This window comes from Paramisgurnus dabryanus, chromosome 18, assembly GCF_030506205.2.
Source record: "Paramisgurnus dabryanus chromosome 18, PD_genome_1.1, whole genome shotgun sequence".
In the NCBI taxonomy this organism is placed as follows: domain Eukaryota; kingdom Metazoa; phylum Chordata; class Actinopteri; order Cypriniformes; family Cobitidae; genus Paramisgurnus; species Paramisgurnus dabryanus.
The window spans coordinates 8,625,871-8,646,072 of NC_133354.1; the positions used below are offsets into that span (position 1 = coordinate 8,625,871).

Sequence of the window (20,202 nt, forward strand, 5' to 3'; positions counted from 1 at the left end):
TAAACACATAATTATGGTCATTCCAATATGTGGAAATCAGAAAAGTCACATATTCCTGGTCATTCCATAAAAAAATATTCCAGTCCTGTTTAATGAAGTGCACAACACATAAATATCTATGATGTACAATTTTCATTCTAAATATTAATTTAAACGAACAAATTATCAATTTAAAATGCATAAATATAATACAATGACTCATATACACAAAAGTGACATAAAAACATGCCGAATACTTCTACTGTACATGCCCTTTTAAAAAAGTGTGTGTTTGTGAAAGTGTAGTATTTGAATGCAAACATGTGTCTGCGGATGTGTGGGGGTCTTATTGAAATATTTTGTTTTGCTTCCTTCACTCATTGTAGATTCCTAACCCGCTCCGGCTCAATAATACATGTAAGCTATGAAACGGTCTGCGGCAATCAATTTTTAATAATGCCAATTGTTACGCTGCCACCAGGGGAGAAGAGGAAAGAGAAAAGGACAGAAGAAGAGCAGAAAGTAGAAGATAGGAATAAAGAGAAGACATATAGAATGATGGATCCTGTCATAAGCGATATAAGCAGTCGCTTTGGGTGTCAACGTTCTCTGGATCCCCCGCACGCATCAGATGCACATTGCAAATTTACAGGATTGCACCTGTTATCAGCTGTGTTTGCCTATTAAAAGTTAGTTGCGACATAATGGATAACATTAAGCTTCCTGTATTGTTTATTACTCAAGACCTTTCAGAGACATCCATACCCCTGCATAACTCAGGAAGCAATTTAAATGTAGCCATATATTTTTAAATTGACTAAAATAGACATATTTCAGTCTGGCCATTAAAATATATATTTTTATATAACATTTTATTTTTCCAATGAAAGAAATTAATGTGTTTGACGCAAATATATTTTTAACTACAAAAGAATTTTGAACATTTACATCAAAACATTATTTATCAAATCCATGCATTGGAAACCTTTAAAGGTATATTCACCCAAAAATGAAAATAATGTCTTTAATGACCCGCATGTCATTCCAAACTCGTAAGACCTCCGTTCATCTTCGGAACACAGTTTAAGATGTTTTATATTTAGTCTGAGAGCTTGTTGACCCTTCATTGAAAATCTACGTATGGTATACTGTCCATGTCCCGAAAGGTAATAAAAACATCATCAAAGTAGTCCATCAGTGGGTCAGTTAGAATGTGTTGAAGCATCAAAAATAAATTTTGGTCCAAAAATAACAAAAATTATGATTTTATTCAGCATTGTCTTCTCTTCCGCGTCTGTTGTGAATCGGTTGCGCGAGACTAAAGTCACATGACTGCAGTGACGCGGCTGACGTGTTATCTGGTGCGCCCCAGCTGTTCTTTTTGTGCACCTGGGCTTCGTTTACAGTCTGAGGGAGATGCACGCCATAATAAATAAAAAAAACTACGCAAACATGTCTGAGGCTAACGCGTCATCCGCGTCGCTGCAGTCACGTGACTTTAGTCTCGTACATGCCGTTAACAACAGAACCGGAAGAGAAGACAATGCTGAATAAAGTCGTTATTTTGTGTTATTTTTCGACCAAAATGTACTTGTGATGCTTCAACACATTCTAACTGACCCACTGATGTTACATGGACTACTTTGATGATGTTTTAATTACCATTATGGACATAAGTAAACCATACATAGATTTTCAATGAAGGGTCAGCAAGCTCTCGGACTAAATCTAAAACATCTTAAACTGTGTTCCAAAGATGAACAGAGGTCTTCCGAGTTTGGAATGACATGAGGGTGAGTCATTAATGACATTATTTTTTATTTTTGGGTAAACTATCCCTTTAAATACAATAAGTATCCAGAACTACAATAAAAATGGTTCAATTGTTGATATAGAAACATATACAGTTACAACAAACCACTAAACAAAAGTTGTGTGTGCATTTCTGTGGCCGTCCTTGCTGATGCAAATCACGACAAAGTAATTTAATAAAACGATGGCAATAAACCCCCAATTATGTTTATTAAAGTCATCTACCAATTGCATATTTTACTGGACTCAGTCACTTAATTACGACAGAAAAATACCCACAGTGCACCTGGTCGGTACACCTGTGGCACTCTGGCTCAGGTCCAAATGAACAAACAGCTCTGGGGTTTCGCACTTCATAAAGTTCCCTACTTTTCTCACTCCCGATCACTCGACTCCTTATATCTCTCCATCCTCAGCATCCTCCTGTTTTATTGGCAGTAAAACCCAGCTAATGTTTTTAATGTGTTTTGATGCATTATTTATTTTACCATAGCTGCTGATAGTGAGGGCGGAGGGAATAATGAAAGAGAGAGAGAGGGGGTGGAGGAGGAAAAGAGATTGGGACATAGATCGGGAGATGAACAAGGTCACAGCCTCAAAATCCCAGCAGGCTGTTACTTGCATACATTTTAATGTTTGCCTCCAAATAGACCGGGGTACATGTGTGCTAATTGTGCTCCAAAACAAAGCTCACTTAGGAGAAGCATACAGTGATATTAAAGCTCTTCCCACACACACACGTGGTCTCCAGACATGAAATGCACTCACATTACCAGGTTAAAACTGACAGGTGCGTGTGTGTGGAATGATATAAGGCACACTCCATAAACTGACTGCGAAGGCACGTCATGAAATTAGGGTGATTGAAACATAATATGGCATTTGGAGACATTTGCACGGCACCAACTTTATAACAATGATGACTGGCCCCTAGGGGACTTCTGTTAGACACAGCTAGATGGCAGCATTGAGCAACCCAAGATCCACTGTGGTGAGTTTCACATCACATGTTCAGAGAGGGCAAAACCTTTTACACAAAGGAAACACAAAAGTAGTAGAGATAGAAAGGGTCTCGGCACACACGCGAATACACGCAAATGCACGACATAATCACAGATGATTCCACTAAATTACCCAGCCAGGAACACAAAAACATTTTTCCCTTTTATGTTGTTTTTCCTCCTAACAGACACACCCTCACCATACGTCTCCTCACTCTCCATCTGCACAGGCCCTGCTGTAGGCATCTCCGCCACTGAGACGCAGCATGGTGTGGCCTTATGATGATGATGTCACTCTCTGGCATGCTGGGACACACAGGCCAGACTAAACGGCCACAGAAAACTACATGTGGGATGCACATCTATGCCGAGGGAGGTTTTCTTTCCTCCTGTTAATCTTTTCTAAACCCTCCGAGAAGCAGAGATGAGCCCTAACACAACACCTGTATCTTTAATTCAGCATCTCCTTGAAGAATACACAAATACATATGGGTGCATAATTTTTTTTACTTACGTATTACCAGTTTATTGACAGCATATAAGAAATGTGCTTCTTTCAATGCATATGTGACCCTGGACCACAAAACCAGTTATATGTAGCACGGTAATATTTGTAGTGATAACCAACGATACATTGTATTGGTCAAAATGATCTCTTTTTATGCCAAAAATCATTAGGGTATCAAGTAAAGATCATGTTTCATGAAGATATTTTGTAAATTTCCTACTGTGAATATATACAAAAATTATTTATAATTAGTAATATGTGTTGCTAAGGACTTCATCTGGACAACTTAAAGGCGATTTTCTCAATATTTAGATTTTTTGCACCCTCAGATTCTAGATTTTCAAATAGTTGTATCTTAGCCAAATATATTTTTAACTCTTTCCCCGCCATTGACGAGTTATCTCGTCAATTAAGAGAAAACATTTGCATAAAAAGGTGTTCCTGATTAATTTTTATGTTAATCTGCAATAGTACGAGCATCCACTAGATTCCACACTTACCCAATTTATAAAAAAACAGAAGCAAAAATGTAAATTACTAATTTTAAACTGTGTATGTTTTGATAATCGTTCTGATTTTTTTTTTTTTTTAGAAAAATACCCATATTTAAGAGTTTATAAGCAAAGAAGAAATACACTGAAAAAATGATTCCTTCAGTTTACACAATTTTTTCAAGGTAAGTGGTTGCAATCAATTTATTTAAGCTATATTTAAACAAAAAAATTTGTAAAATAAAATAAAAAACTTGTGTTTAAATGAAGCTTAAATAAATTGATTACAACCATTTACATAAAAAATTGAGTAAATTGAATAAACATTTTTTTTTCAGTGTTTTGCTTGTTTGTTTATTGTTTGTTTGAAAGCAGAGGGTCTGTTCTTCCATTTCATATATTTGTATGTTTATATATTTTATAAGAAGCATTTCCTGGAGGGCATTTAGTGAAACATTTGTGAAAATCACAAAAAATGCTGGCGTGCAACTTTTTCAAAAATGGCTGGCGGGGAATGAGTTAAAAATCAAACATAGCGCATACACTATATATATATATATTACATTAATAATACATTAAAAATAAAGATGCTACAGAAGGCTCTTCACAGCAACACCATAAAAGAAACATAAAGGAATAGTTTATCCCAAAATCAAAACTTTGTAATTATTTATGCACCCTCAAGTCTTGTTCCTCTGAACCCCAAAGCAGTGTTGTTGTTTTAGGTTGTAGTTTATTTAAACATTTATTCTTTTTTGGCTTTTTAAAATAAACATATGCCGTATAGAGCAATGTGCAACGACTAGAGCATAAGAGGAAACACAATGCATGATCTGAACCGGTGTCTACCGTATAAGCACCGTGGCTTAATGTGAGTAAAAGACGTACGCTAACCACAAGTCCACAGCCCTGAAAAAATTCCACAGTCCAGCTATACATTATTGCAAATGAGTTTAATCTCTGTTAACACGTCCCCTGATGATAGCAGTGGATTCACTTGTTCTCTGCCTTGCAATCAGCTCATGATAGCATTACAAGCGCCAATAAAATGGTGCTAATATCTATAAAGGCATGAGCACATTAACCGCTGCCCACTAACGTAACGTATACAGCTTATAACAGCATTATAAGACCACAACAATTCTGCAAGCCAATAAACAATGATGTGGATTACAGCTTGTGCAATGTTTATGATGGAGCTTTGATGCTTTCAGATAGGCAGTTTAACAGCAGACATTGATGGACTACTGTGGATATTCCTCCAGTATGTTAGCTTTAAAATACAGTATGTTGTCTGGGTCCAAAATGACATTTTGCCAAGATTTAAATGCGAATTTGATTTGAAATTGATACTTTTTAAGTTTATTTGGTATCACTTTACAGTAACATGATCTTGTTAATATCTGTTTTTTCAGCATTTCTTAATCTTTCTTAATGTTTGTTAATGGCAATGGTCATGTTAGTTCATGCATTTACTGAACTGAAAAATAACATGAACTAAGATTAATAAATGCTGAAGAAGTATTATTCATTAACGAATGCATGTACTAATGTTAACAAATATGTTTTATTTTAAAGCATCAGGGCCCTATCATATACCTGGCGCAATGCATCCCAAAGCGTGGCGCAAGTGTTTTTGCTGGTTTCAGCTCAGCGCAGTTATCATTTTCATGTTCAGCGACATGTTGTTTAAAAAGCAAATAAATTTGCGCCACAAATGTGTGCGCCAACAATGTGCCCATGTCAGGCATGAGAGATAAGACCCTCATTGGTTTATTGAACTTTACACCCAAAACACACCCATTACTCATTACGAGAATAGGAACAACCATTTTACACTGTGTGCCAGGCGCATATGCCATTTTCTCCATCCTTAAACTAGCAAAAGTGGATTCGGACACACCCTATTGCGCCGTGTGCTTTAGACCATGCTTAGATCATTAAAATAGGGCGCTTAGTGTTTATTTATGGCAAGTGCTGATTTTAAAGCTTAAACTAATATCTTTTGTATTATTTACTCAGTATAACTTTACATAATTGATTTTCAACGTATTTAAATATGTCCTAAACAGTTGTTTTCAAATTTAGCCTTTTTAAATTTCACAATAAACACACAATTATTTATGGAGATGTACAGACAGATGGAGTTCTGCTACTGTTGCATTAAAATTGTGAAAATCTGCAGTTTTGTGTCTGCGTGTGTGCAGATTCTTTGTTTTTTTGCACAACAACGCTTCTGGGAATCCAAGCTTTGCTAGAGAAATATCCTACCTGACCCTTTTTGTCTCTGTTTTTATAAATGAAAGGAATGCAATGAATAATCCATCACTTTCCTTTTGCACTCGGCAAGAAAAATAAGTAAGATGAATATCACAACATTATATTCAAATAAAAATGACTGTGTATAAAACACTGTTACAGTGAGCTTCAAAAAAGCCAATCTTTAAATTGTAGTCACGTAGCAAGTGTACGGAGCAAACTTTTCTACAAACCAAGGCAAAAAAAAAATTCAAAGTTCATTCTCACAGTAGGAACAATATTCCTTTCATTTTCTCACAAGGGGACGGGACTCTTTCAGGGTTTGTGGGTAATTTTTGATAGATGAGGTACCCTAGCTTTGTTGTGCTGTGCTCAGATTGCATCGAGAGTCATTCAAGACAAGAGCGCCAGCAAATAAATACTAAATAAGAAAAAAAATAAAGATAAATTATGAATCCGCACATGTAGTTGTGCTTCTCCTGACCGACAAACAAGCACACAAACACACACGTGCACCGATACTGCAAAGTAGTAGACTTTCTAACAATGTCACAGTGGTTTTTATAGATTTTTATAATAAATGGGCAACAAGGAAAACTGTCGTTTGGGGCACAATAGAGCTGCTTTAAACACCTAGTAACACACATATACTTTTTAAATCATTTCAGCGCTTACCTGCGTGTTGTTTCTATGACAAAAAGTATTAATGTAGTTCTGTTTATAGTTATCACAGCTATTAAGCTCTAAAAAGCTTAATAAATTCGTCATAAATGTAATCCGTAAGACTGCGGGCTTTTAACTAAAAGTTAAGTCATATACATTTTTACCCTCCTCTGAAGCCCACATTCACGTTCAGAATTCAAAACCAGATACGCATTTATGATGCTTTTTGTTCATTTTAAAGCACAACAGCCCCTGGTCACTATAAATAAAGGCAAGAGCTGTGTTACAATCCTATAAAAGTCTGCTTTTGTCCTTCAATATCATCGTATGAGTTTAAGTGCAAGAGCAAGTTATTAAATTTTGATTAAAGATTACGAAGACTCTTTCTTTATTTGAAGAAACATTCAACAATGAATTGTTCACATCAAAAAAAATTCAAAAATCCAATTTTTATTTCCTGTTGACATTAAATGATTATTATGCATCAGTGTAATCTGGTGAGAACATGCACCGAAACGCAATGACCTCCTCTCACCCAAATCTTCGCTTGGCAGTCACCAAGTGTAACTTCCTGATTTTGCCTTTTAAGCTTCCAGGAACCTTCACTTCCCCATTCAGCACAGCCTTATTTTATCCCGAGCACCAGGGGCATCTGCTCAAATTTGGATTCTGCTGAATTATTAAAACACCACAGTGCCTATAACTCACACCCATTTCCCCATCTCTCTCTTTTTCCGTCTCTCACTGCAGCATGTCCTGAGGTAAGTCTTTAAATCGCCTGAGTCCCGTGGCTCCTTGTAACCTTCCCAAACGACACGCGTGGCTGCCTCTTTAAATCCCGACACCCTCCTCCTCTTCTCCCGGCACACACGTAAAAACCCTGCGCGTTTTACACCTTCCGCAAAAGTGCTTTGCACCTCAAGAGCTTCCGAAGGGTTCGGTTTAATGATCCAGGAGTGTAAAATATCACATGGCTTTGGAGTCATGTCTATAAATTGTGTCAAATGAAAAGGAGACAACTTTACCGGAGGGGGGACAGGAATTGGTCTTTTAGGGCCTGACTGGTATGACTTCAATCTGCAGAGAAAGTCTGTAAATAACAGGTGTGTTTTGAAACATCTGGCTAATTACGGAAAAACATAATTTGTGTCTTGCATTGCTCCTGGTAGAACATTGCATTTGGAGCACAAAAGGTTGCATATTTGATTTCCTCAGGAAACGCGGACCTTAAATGCATTGCCTTGGATTAAAGCATTAAAGAACACCTAGGGCCCTATTTTAACGATCTGAAACGCAAGTGCGAAGCGCAACGCGCAAGTGAGTTTGTGGGCGGATCTTGGGCGCTGTTGCTATTTTCCCGGCGTGAGAAATAACTCTTGCGCCGGGCGCAAATCAATAAGGGGTTGGTCTGAAGTAAATTCATTATTCATAGGTGTGGTTTGGGCGTAACGTCAAATAAACCAATCAGAACGCTATCCAACATTCCCTTTAAACGCAAGGGCGCAAGTTCCATGGCGGGTTGCTATTATTATGACGGATTTACCAGGCGCACGCCAGGAGCGGTTCACAGCCGAGGAGACCCACGTTCTTGTAAGAGCAGTCAAAGACAGAGAAGTTGTTTTGTATGGGGATGGGAGAAATCCGCCCAAATCAGCGTAGGTTAAACAGGCGTGAGAGGAAATAGCCACAGTCTCATCAGCTGGCATCCCCATCGTTGTGCCAAACGCTACAATGATGTCAGGAGACGGGGGAATCCCAAGCTTGCCAGCATAAATCGGGCACGCCGTGTAACGGGAGGTGGATCTGCATCAGGACCTGACGCCAGCATAGGACATCGCTGCGTCCACCCTCACCGCTGAAAGAGTTTGGGGGCTTTGAAATCGGACCCAAGAAACGCAAGCAAGGTCCAACCCCAAAGTACTCTTACAAATCAAGTTCATATACATTAAGGTTTCTTATGAAAACATTTTAATTATTATTTACATAAAATAAACGTAATACAGCCACACAACAAACTTATGAAAATATTTTAATCGTTATTTGCATGAGAATTTTTTAACGCAGCCACACAATAAATAAAAACTATCACCACAATGCTCACCACTATGATTCCCCTTAACTCATGTGTTAATATTTTTTATTGTAACAATTTATGATTTGCAAAAATAACTGTTGCATCTGTGTAGATTAGATAAGCAAAGTGTGTGCGCGTTGTGCACGCTATACATTATGGTCAAGCATGCGTCCTCAAAATAGCATAATGAACAACGCGCAACTGACTTTAAACTTTTTTTTCTGGTCAGTGGCGCAATTGTTTTTTGAAACTGCAAAATAGCATCAGGGATGGTTTGCGCTGGAACACGCCTCTTTTTTTGCGCTGAACCGCCCAGGGAGCGCAAGTTCATTCCCTAGTTTGCCGACGTGCGTCTGTGATGGGAAAAACCCGCTGTGCGCCGGTGCAAAATACGAATGATACATGCGTCACTGACAAAGTCAGTTGCGCTGCATGGCTGCAAGATAGAGCCCCTATTGTTTGATTCACATTTTTATATTTCCTTTGGTGTGTAAGTGTGTATTAGTACGGTAACGATATGCAAAAGGTACAAACCCCAAAGTAAACATTGATGTGAGTTATCGTCTTCAACGTAAATCTTTTTTTTTTTGGACTACAACAAACACACGGATTGTGGGCAACCGTTTACTTCCTGGGATTGGTGATGTAGAGAAGATCAATATTATCCTAATTCCTCCTGCTTGGATTTACAGCCTGTAAGTTAACTCCTGTCAGCAACTGAATCTTTCAAACATGGTAAGGAGCGCCACATTTCCTGCTGACATCAGAAGTATTCAGGCCAATTATAATGTACACATTAGCTGGCAAATCAGGGACACAGAGCTTTTCAAATCATTTCAGGAAGAGAGTGAAATCTGGAGCTACAAAAATGTACGGTACTTGAAAAATAATGTTTTTTAACCATAAACCACGCAAACACATTCTATTATACCAAATACACAAAATAATGTTGTTTTTAGCAATGAAATAGGTGGTCTTTAATGGAAAAAACATCTTATAAGAACTTATTAAGTGCAATGCAATACTATGTTTCTATTCTGTGTGTGTCTATTTGTTTGAGTGTCACATTTGCAGCCATTTGTAAATTAAAAAGAATATCAATGGGAGAAAATTTAGTGTGATATTTTATTATTTGGGAATTGTTATAGGTTAATATTATTTTCCTCTACCCATGCGGGTTACATTAAAACAAACAAATAGTTATTTCATATGCAGAGAAAGTTATTATTCTCTAATGAAAGATTATGAAATACCTTTAGAAAAATATGCATTGATGAATCATGCACTGTAAAACAATGGATATATTTATTTAAAACAATAAACAAGGCCAATTTAAGGCAAATGTATGTTTTTAATGATTTTTTTTGTTATTGTGTGGCTGCACAACATAATAATAGAGGTTATTTTGTCTTTCATAAAATGCAAGTTGAGGTAACATGCACTCTAATAGAAATGAAGCTGAAATTGAATTTGAAATGTGAGATTTTTCACCTTTACTTGTGCAGCTGTCTGCAAGTGAATAAAAGCTATTTGATTCCTATCCTGAGACACGCTAATAAATAAACTCGACTTTAAAACACTATGTTAAAGTGTGCTGTCATGTCATAACTAAATACAGAGCTCAATCTAATGTGGTACTGATGCTATCACAGCAGGTTTGTAAAGTTTTGGTACGGGCATAAATCGTTTCGTGCTGTTCAGATGCATGCAAAATGCTCAGGATGCAACTCTTTAAACTGTTCATCTTACTCAGCAAATTATCATGAGAGCGGTGCAACAGTGCTGCTTTTGAATTGCTCTTGCAATACTTTCCTGTCATATGCCAATCGGTCTGCTGAGTGCCAATAAAGTCAAACACACCTATGGCTACAAAGACAGCAAAGGCAGAAACCGAAGACAACCCAAGCATGACGCCACTGACAAGCGACTGTATGAACAGGGTATTGGTTAAAACAAAAAATTATCTGAATTCAAACATTGGATAATGTAAGTACAGGTGAATAAAATATATAACACTGTGGTAGTGATTATTTGGATATTTTAATGCAAAAACTTACATAGTATGTAAGTATGGCAATTTTATGTATAGACGGTTTCACCAGACACACGGTTAGGCGTCTGGATGGAACTTAAAGGTATTGCGGAGGATTATCTTTTTCCAGGTGGATCATCAAGACTATTGGTCCTCCTAGTTGTCAATCAGGAGTGTTGCACAATTGCATTTTTTTTAATGTGGAGAATGCGTTTTTTTTTCTAAAATTCGAGAAAATCCTCCGCTATACCATTAACTTCCGGTCTCTGTTTGTTTAACTCTTTCCCCGCCATTGACGAGTTATCTCATCAATTAAGAGAAAACACTTGCATAAAGTGTGTTCCTGATTAATTTTGATGTTAATCTGCAATACTGCGATTATACACTAAATCGCAGATTGCAAAACTGAAGCCAAAACGTTATTTACTAATTTTATACTCCGTGTATGTTTTCATAATCATTCTGAATCTGATCTCTAACAAAATTCCTTCAACTATTTGATAATTTTTTAAAAATATTTTTAAAGAAAAATACCCATATTTAAGAGTTTATAAGCAAAGAAAAATATATAGATAGGATAAAAGTTTTTATTTGTTTGTTTGTTTGAAAGCAGAGGGTCTGTTCTTTCATTTGATATATTTGTATGTTTATATATTTAGAAGAAAATTTCCTGGAAGGCATTTTGTGAAACTTGTGAAAATCACAAAAAATGTTTGCTCAATGAAACCGGTTTGTTCATGTTTTTACTGCTGAAACCGTCTATATGTGGTGGAAAAGTAATCCCAATTTGACAGGTGCTTGAAGGGAAGGGGCTAAAAATGACATCAGATGCAAAGGAGCTGCAAAGCTTCAGAGCTGATGCAAATTTTTGATGAATAATTATAAGGACATTTTTTTAGTAAGTATTTGTATTACATGCTCCATTGAATTGTTCACAACAAAGGCAAATATTAAAATATACATTTTGTTGATTTCCTTTTTAATTTAAAGGGATAGTTCACTCAAAAATGTCTATTTGGTCTTCATTTACTCACCCCAATGTTGTTCTGAACCTGTATGAGTTTTTGTGAACATAAAAGAAAATATTTTAATTAATAAAGGTAAACCACACAGTTGATGGTCCCTATTGACTTTCACAGTAAAAAAAACTACTACTTACTATGGAAGTCAATGGGTACCTTCAACTGTGTGACCATCATTTATCAAAATGTATCTTCTTTTATGTTCAACAGAATAAAAAACACATATAGGTTTAGAACAACATGAGGGTGATTTTTTGGGTGAACTATCCCTTTAAGACCAAGATGTGAATATAATATACTAGCCACAGATTTCAGCCCACCAGCAATCTCATGTTCTCGGGTAACTGCTCATTATCATAATATACTCAACCTTTATAGCACTGCCACAAACCTATTTCCTTCTCTTTGAATCCAAGTCTTTCTCAGATCTGTTGTATCAGTGTGTGTGTGCGTGTGTGTTTGCGCGTGTGTGATGAGCTCATTAAAGTTGGGCTTAATCCATTAGAGAGGCAGATTAAACATCACAAACACACACTCTCTCGCCCATCACTGCATAATTACACATATGAAAGCAATAAACAGCTGCAATAAGCTGCCTCCGGTCATTATGATAGTGACGATAAAAGGGGAGCATTTATTTGACAACACGGGGAAAGAAACTGACAGACAGAAGAGTATGAATACGTCCCACTTTATTTCTCTCTCTCTCTCTCTCTCTCTCTCTCTCTCTCTCATATTCCCAGTAATGCAAAGCTTTGCAGTGTGTGTGGTGCATAGCACCGGCTGCAAATAAATCCAGTGTTTTCTCTGAGAAGTATACATAAATCACTGAACAACACCGCCACCCCCGCCTTCCTTGTATTTGCTTTTACTTATCTAATGAATAAAAAATGAAAAACAAGCCCAAAAGCTGTCAAATTGGGGTCTCTTTTGCTCTCTCTTCCTCTTTTTGCTTTGCATTTTCCCTTTGCTTTCTCTCTCACTGACGAGACACAAAAGTGATGCTCTAAGTGGACTTGCGTATTTGCCTGAAGATTATTTATGAGGTTTATACTACCAGGCCATTGTGTTGACTTCATTTAATAGACCTCTTTTTCTCTGTGACCTTTTGAATCCTTTCTGGTAACCTCTTGGAAATAAAAGGCACAGTTAGCACATAAATACTTTAAATATAAATATTACGGATGTTTAATATGGTAACTGCCTTTTATAAAGTGAATTTTGATCCTGTCATTTAAAACTTGTAAGCTTTTCCAAAATCTACTGCATGATTTTTTTTGCTGCTGTGTGTTTAAAAAAAAAATGTCACAATAAAAACCACACACATAAAGAATGCAGATATTAATTTACAAGCAATGACAAAAATCCATTAAATACAGAATAATAGTGAATTGCCTACATCTGAAGTTATACATAAACCAGCCTGGTCTCACTGTTAATATGTACTGTTTACAGTACAAGTAACTTTAAAAAACAAAAACTATTTTTTTTGTACGTTTAAATAGATGCTTAAACGTACAATGTAGACGTATTTACAACATTTTAACGTAGCATTATTACATTTTACAGATAAAAAAAGGAAAACATTTACATATCTTTCATTCCATAAAAACTGATGTATAATTTCCCTTTAACCATTTTAGCGATAATGTTACCACCTTAACCCTACCCCAAACCTTACCCTAAACCAAAACTCTACCCTAAACCCTTTTTATACAAAATGTTTAAATACGTAATGTTTTTTTTTTTTATTATGCAACGTAACAGACAGATATGTTTAACAACATTTTAGTAACAGTAGTAACAATATAGCATTTAAAAGATATTTTAAGCCACTACAGTCGCAAAACAGTTTATTAAAATCATGTAATGTTATGGTTACAAAAAGCATAGGCTAACAGACAGACAAGTGTAATCACAACAACTTATTTATTGTGAATATTAAAATCAGTATCAAAAGTTGTTAAAATCACCATGTGCTGCAGCCGCGGTCCTCTCTGGAGTATATGAACTAAAGTAAAGAGAAGTATTACTGCGGGTTCACACCAGCTGCGTTTGATGCGTCAAATTCGCGTGTACCGCGTCTAGTTTGCCGCTTGAACATTCTGAGTTTACTCGCTTTATTCGCGCGTGAAATTCTAGTCATCGAGACATTCATGCGGAAATTTGCATCATGGGAGGGGCTTCCGGGACTACATCCTGTAATCACGTCACTACTAAGTTCCTGATTGGTTAACGCGGCCATTTTTCCGCCAAAGTTCAAAATGTTAAACTCACGTGTTTGCCGCGCTGGTGTAAACGCAGCATTAAAGTTATTAATCCAAAAGAACGTTAATCCGGCTTCCCTCTGTCATGGCACATTTCAAATTTCAAGTGCCACTCTTCCGTACGATGGTAACCAAACAATTTGAAAAAATATAACACAAACGCTTCTTAATCAATAAAATAAACGGACATTAAACACTATTAAGTCTTTCTCTTTACCTAAAAATGCATAAAATAACACTTAATTAAAAAAATTACTCTCCAAAAGCAGTTGCATGCAAAGCAGGCTGGGAAATTCTTTTTCAATAAATTATAGTAGATATTCATTTTGTGTTATACTAATTAAATATATATATACTTATTGCTCTTAATGAGGTATTTTACATTTATTGAACACAATTTTAATGTGTCATTTCTAAGAAGGGAATAATTTTTTTGAGTGTGTCTTAAATAAATAAGTCCGAAAATATGACTGAAAACATGTCATTAATATGAGTAAGAAACACCAATGCCCGCGATTTTAATATTTATGCATAGGAATAACTTATGTACAAATTTGTAGGTCTTTAAAGCTGTAAATACGTAAATAATTTACGTATTAGTCTGTCAAAACGTCGATAATATATGTTTCAGTGTGTTTTAAATGTAAGTAAATGTATGTATGGTACAACCACACTGAAACGTAAAAATACACACGTATTCTCATGAGATCACATTGCAGCCATAAACTGCTTAAATGTGGATCATATAAGGTTTGTGATCGGCCGGCATATATCTCCTTGATGTCAGAAAGGTCAAACTAATGAGAAATAAAGGCCTAAAAACTGAGAAACGCAGCAAAATTGCCATTTATATAAGGACGGTATCTATGATCGGAAGCTACTTCGTGTGACGCACAAGCTTTTTCTGAGAGAGAGGCCACAGTAACCCCGTCCTCAGGGACTATTTAACACTCTTACAGCAGTAAGCAATCATTACAGCAAAGAACTGCCTGGTTTTAAATGGAGTTAAACACACAGGCTGAAACTGAAGATCGCCCACACCAACACATACACACGACAACAACACACGCTTCTAGCACAAACAAACGGAAAAAGGATACACGCTCTTTCTTGATACACAAAAAGGGCTTGATGACATGTACCAGCACTCACAATAAATGCAAGAACACAAAGAGTCATCTGTCCATGGGTTGTGCACTCATGTCGCTAATATCATCTTTAGATTCCCATGAGAGAGAGAGAGGAGAGAGAGAGAGCAAGAAACCAATTCCATTTTTTCATAATAACCGAACGTAATTATTTTCATGACATGGCAATTACTGTACGGCTCATGTGATTGGCTGAGAACCCTGTATGCTAAACTAAGTGAGCAGCTATGGCAGTATTCCAGTTGCATGCTTTCCGGGAAGCAATTCCTATTGAAATTAATGGTAATACTAAAAGATTTTCTCCAGGTATTATAGACCTCAGCAGAAACTTCAAGTTGACTATATATTTAGCTATATATATACCCATATTTAGCTCAAATATCCTCCTGGGACTCCGTCACACGCCTCCCTATTTTGGGCCGATAATCACATCGCAAAAGTTAAAGGAAATGCTGGTTGGGTACACACATTGCACCTGCCGTGCGTGTTGCGGTGCCATCACGTTCACTTTTGAAAACTCGGATTCAATCTGCATTCATTAGAATAGACGGTGCAGATGCGCTGCCTTCCACTCTTCACCAAGAAACTCACATGTAACTTATTAGATTATTGCTTTCCAGTGAATGCACTCGCTATCTCTTTCAGTAGACGCTTGCCGCTTTCTTTCTCTATATCCATTGGCACACACCCAAGTTTACATTTATGCATTTGGCACGTGTATCCGAAGCAACTTGTGCATTCAAGCTATACATTTTATTAGCATGTGCATTGAATGCATCCCTGTGGATCAATCTCGTGCAATAAACCCATGCAAACCAACTGAGCTACAGGAATACTTACAGTACATATATTTTCGCATTTCTTTCACATTTAAGATATGCATGTAAAAAAATTTGACAAAAAATGGCCCTGTCACTGGGGTCAAAAAGGTGCGCCTATATAGTTCATGTTAGTACATCAGTCAGAAGTAAATATTTGTACAAAAGAATGTATATTAGTAGAAGTGCGCGGTGCGGGGTTAGTTGTAACACGGAGTGTTTACATTGTTGCACAAGGTTGAGCGTTTTGTTTTTCTGGTATTTTTTTCATGCTGCCAAAAGATTTCCCACAAATTATTGGAAATGTATAATGTTTTTCCAGAGACTTATTGATGAACGAGTGTTTTGGTGGCATGTAAGTAAATTTTTTCATCATTTTTTTTTCGGTTTCTAAGTTGGGTGTGTAAGATACCAAATCCAATGCTATGTCATATTAATCAGTGTCTTGTTGACTAAAACATAGCATCGTTTTGAAATATGTCTGCAGCTCTTAGCAACTTTTTTGGTGGGCTTGAAAATATTTTTGACCCATCGGGGTTAATTGTAACACTATGTTACAACTAACCCCTCAGCACTTACAATATGAAACCGCTAACGTTAGCGTTATTCTTGCCAATTGTTTAAATAGGCTACACACGAATGATTGCTGGCTGCCAACAAAATAAACGTGCCTGTCTTATCAAAAATCATGTGTCAGATTTATTTTTGTTCATATCTTTAATATTGATTGAATAAGGTCACGTCAAAGATTGAAATCATAATGAAATGAATGGCTAAAATAAGACTTTGATGCTCATTATCTCAAAATTAGATTTTTGAAACTGTGGTATGATTATTACAGACTGGGTCACATATAAAAAAAATTTTTTGGCATAATTGTGCTGCTTTTTCTCACATATTTAGACATTTGTATCCATTTATAATTGAAATATTGTAAGAAAAGGGCTGGATGAATGAATACAGTGTGGATACCTGTCTATTATAGACAGATATATAAGCAATATCCACTTCAAGTATATAGACAAAATAATAGGCAAATATTTGCCTGCAAAATTTTTAGCAAGCGTTACAACTTACCCCCATGACTGTTACAATTAACTTCACCTATGGGGTAAGTTGTAACGCTTGCAAATCTGTCACGTTTGGTGTAATTGTCCAAGAATGGTAAGTACTAGAAACAAACTTCAAATGTTCATTTGTAGCAGAGATGTGTGTGTTGCTTGTGTAAAAATATAATTTATCAAACTCAAATATTTTTTGAATGATTGAGCCAAAACCAAAAAGTGTTAGGTTGTGCCCCGCTCTCCCCTACCTCAAAGATACCAAATGTATATATATATATGCAATTTTTTACACTGTATGGTATGGAAATCAAACCCATGACCCTACAGTTACAGGCACCAGGCTTTACCAGTTAAGCTACAGTACAGTATGAGAAAACCACACACATGCAGGCTGTCAATCATGTGGCTAACACTAAATAGGCAATATTTTTCAGTAAAGGTCAAGACAAGCACAAAGCCAAGCTGGGTTATTTTGATTCAGTCTCCGAGGGTTTGCAACACCCACCCTGCTCCCATGATCACAGATGTTTGTATGCCCACTAAAGTTAATCTGATTATCACCTCTGAGGATTCAGGATAGCTTTAGGGCTTTGAGTGTGACAGCAGGAAGACTTCCTGAAAGTACACTGAAATTGATAGGTTTCCAATTTAATCCTATGCATTGGTTAAATATATATATACTTAAAATCTGCACCGGACTATTGAGAAATGTATGTGTCGGCTACTGTCAGGGATAAAGGAACAGTGGGAGTCGGCATTTGCATGAATTGTGGTATTGATTTACAGTCAGTATTATTTTAACACGCTTTGGCAAAACAGTCTCTCCCAGTCCGGCAGTAACAATAAACTGCCTATTGCAGAAAAAGACAATTGTCTTCTTGGTCAAGTTGTATGGACAGTGGAAAAAGTAAACTAAATAATTGTTTAACAGATACAGAAACCGACCAGGGACCGTGTGATGAATATCGACTGCACGATGCAAAGAAAGAAAGAAAGACGAAAAATGTCTTTTACCCTCGGAAAGATCAGCAGTCACTTCGAGCACTTTCTAAAACATAATTGTTCCCTTCTCTGCAGGCACCCTGGCACCTCTCGAAACAGCCATCCCCAACCAGCAGCACCTCACTATGCCCCCTGCCATCCGGTCTGTAATACTTTAGAAGAATGATTAAAATCTTTAATAATTTAAAAGCACAGTCCTCAAAAGGGAGGGGGAGGTGAGAAAGCAGAAGTAAAAAGAAAGAGTAAGGAAAAAGGAGAAACATTGTTTCATATTTCGTCTCTTTGAGGAGAAATGAAATAGCGTCCTCTCCCCACGGGGTGTGAGAGCGGCACAGGAGGCGCTTTGTCTTCTTAATTTACTCTCTTTCATTTGAAGATAGTCAGAAGGGCGGCCAAGACTGCCAGCTCAGGCTTCAATGCAGTGGGGATGTTGCTTTTATTATTAATGCAAAATATTTCACCCAAATTGAGAATTTCTCACATTGGGGGTTACGGACGGCCTGCATGATTTGTGTGGCTAAGATAATTGTCACGCTTTACGAAGGACCACCGTTGCGTACAGTGGCAGAATTTCAAGTACACTTTGAAAGTTGGCTCCAGAAAGGTCTGGCAACCAGAAGTCTGAAAAACGATGTGTTAACATGACATTGTACTAGGATACAGCATGATAAAAATAATCTGCACTGAATGCACCAAATGAATTATGAATAATAAATACCGTGGACTCTTGCCATGAATAAACAGGTCTCTAATGACTTTCGAAATGGACGTCAAGCAGTGCCAAACAAGTCCGTCCAAACTGCAGACTCAGACAGGCCCGCCCCGAATGGGACACCTTACAGCATGCAAATCAAGTGCAACATTTTAGGCTGTGTATGTTTGTACATGTGGGCCGTAGTATTTTTGCAGGATTTACTATGCATGAAATACCCAGATGACCCATTCGAAAATATGCAGAATAGAGAGGCGCACTGCATAGTAAATAGTATTCCAATCCATACATAACCACTGCTTGCTGACTAATCCCTGGCTGGCTGGGTTTTTCATAACCTAGATGAAGTCCTCTCTCCACGGGCCTGGAGCGCAGCGAAGCCCAGGGGAGGATTGGACTGTCTGTCACAACCAGAAAAAGTCCTGCCTGGCTCTCCCTGCAGGGACCTGGCAAACCACTTACACGGCCAAACAAAAATCAATAGCCTAATGATCCAAAACCGGTAATAGAAAGAGAAAAAAATCCCACACACCCTCTAAAACAATAAAATGTCTTTTGGCAAGTGCAACTCTTTCCAGTGTTTGTGCACGTGTGTGTGCGCTGACTTAGTGGTGCAAAACGTATCGATTAACCGATTGCCCATTTTTGTCCGGTTGTCTTGATGCCGTGCCCTAGTGCAAAGACTTCTGGAACGAACTACGGTGAGACTCTGAACTGGGATGGCACCATGAAAAAAGATAGGTCCGCCGGATGATCCACCGAGCCGGGCTCGCTCAGCTTATATCATACAGATTTATTAGCTCGGGTCACGACCAAATCAAAACCTTGACCCATCTGCTCGGCACAATTTATATGCAGCTAACAGCAGCTACTCTATAGCGGCGGGTTGGCCGGGGATACGCCGTTTCTTCCCGGGCCCAGATGCCCGCCTTCTGTAGGTAATTTAGCGATTAGCGGACAGCTCATAGTTAATGATTTATCCCTGGCTCATCTCCTGTAAAAGATCACAAGGCTGTGTGGTTGTTATCTGTATGAGAGAGGCCATATAGGGCCACTGTACTGCACTCAACTGGCTGCGTCTGCGCTGAAATAAAACACTGGGGCACCTCGTGTCATCGGCGGGACGGGCCTTGAACCGGCTGTAAAGATGATAAGGCTGTTTAGGAGGATGACGTAATAGAACGGGTGACTAAAACGGGCTCACGGAAACAGATTTGTGGCCGCTACATGCAGGGAAAATATCAAGCGAGATCATCAATCTTTGTACTGTACTGTACTGTACATGAAATGTGCCCGCAAACACATGCTGTTGTTAAAGAAATGAGCTCATATAGTAGCTATTTTTCTGTG

At 37.5% G+C, this 20,202-nt stretch overlaps 1 protein-coding gene across 5 annotated transcripts in view; it reads right to left on the minus strand.

The window, feature by feature from the left end:
- The window catches only part of celf4 (CUGBP, Elav-like family member 4), a 117,131-nt gene that overhangs the window by 33,090 nt on the left and 63,839 nt on the right, over positions 1–20,202 (minus strand). The gene's annotated exons all lie outside the window — the stretch shown is intronic.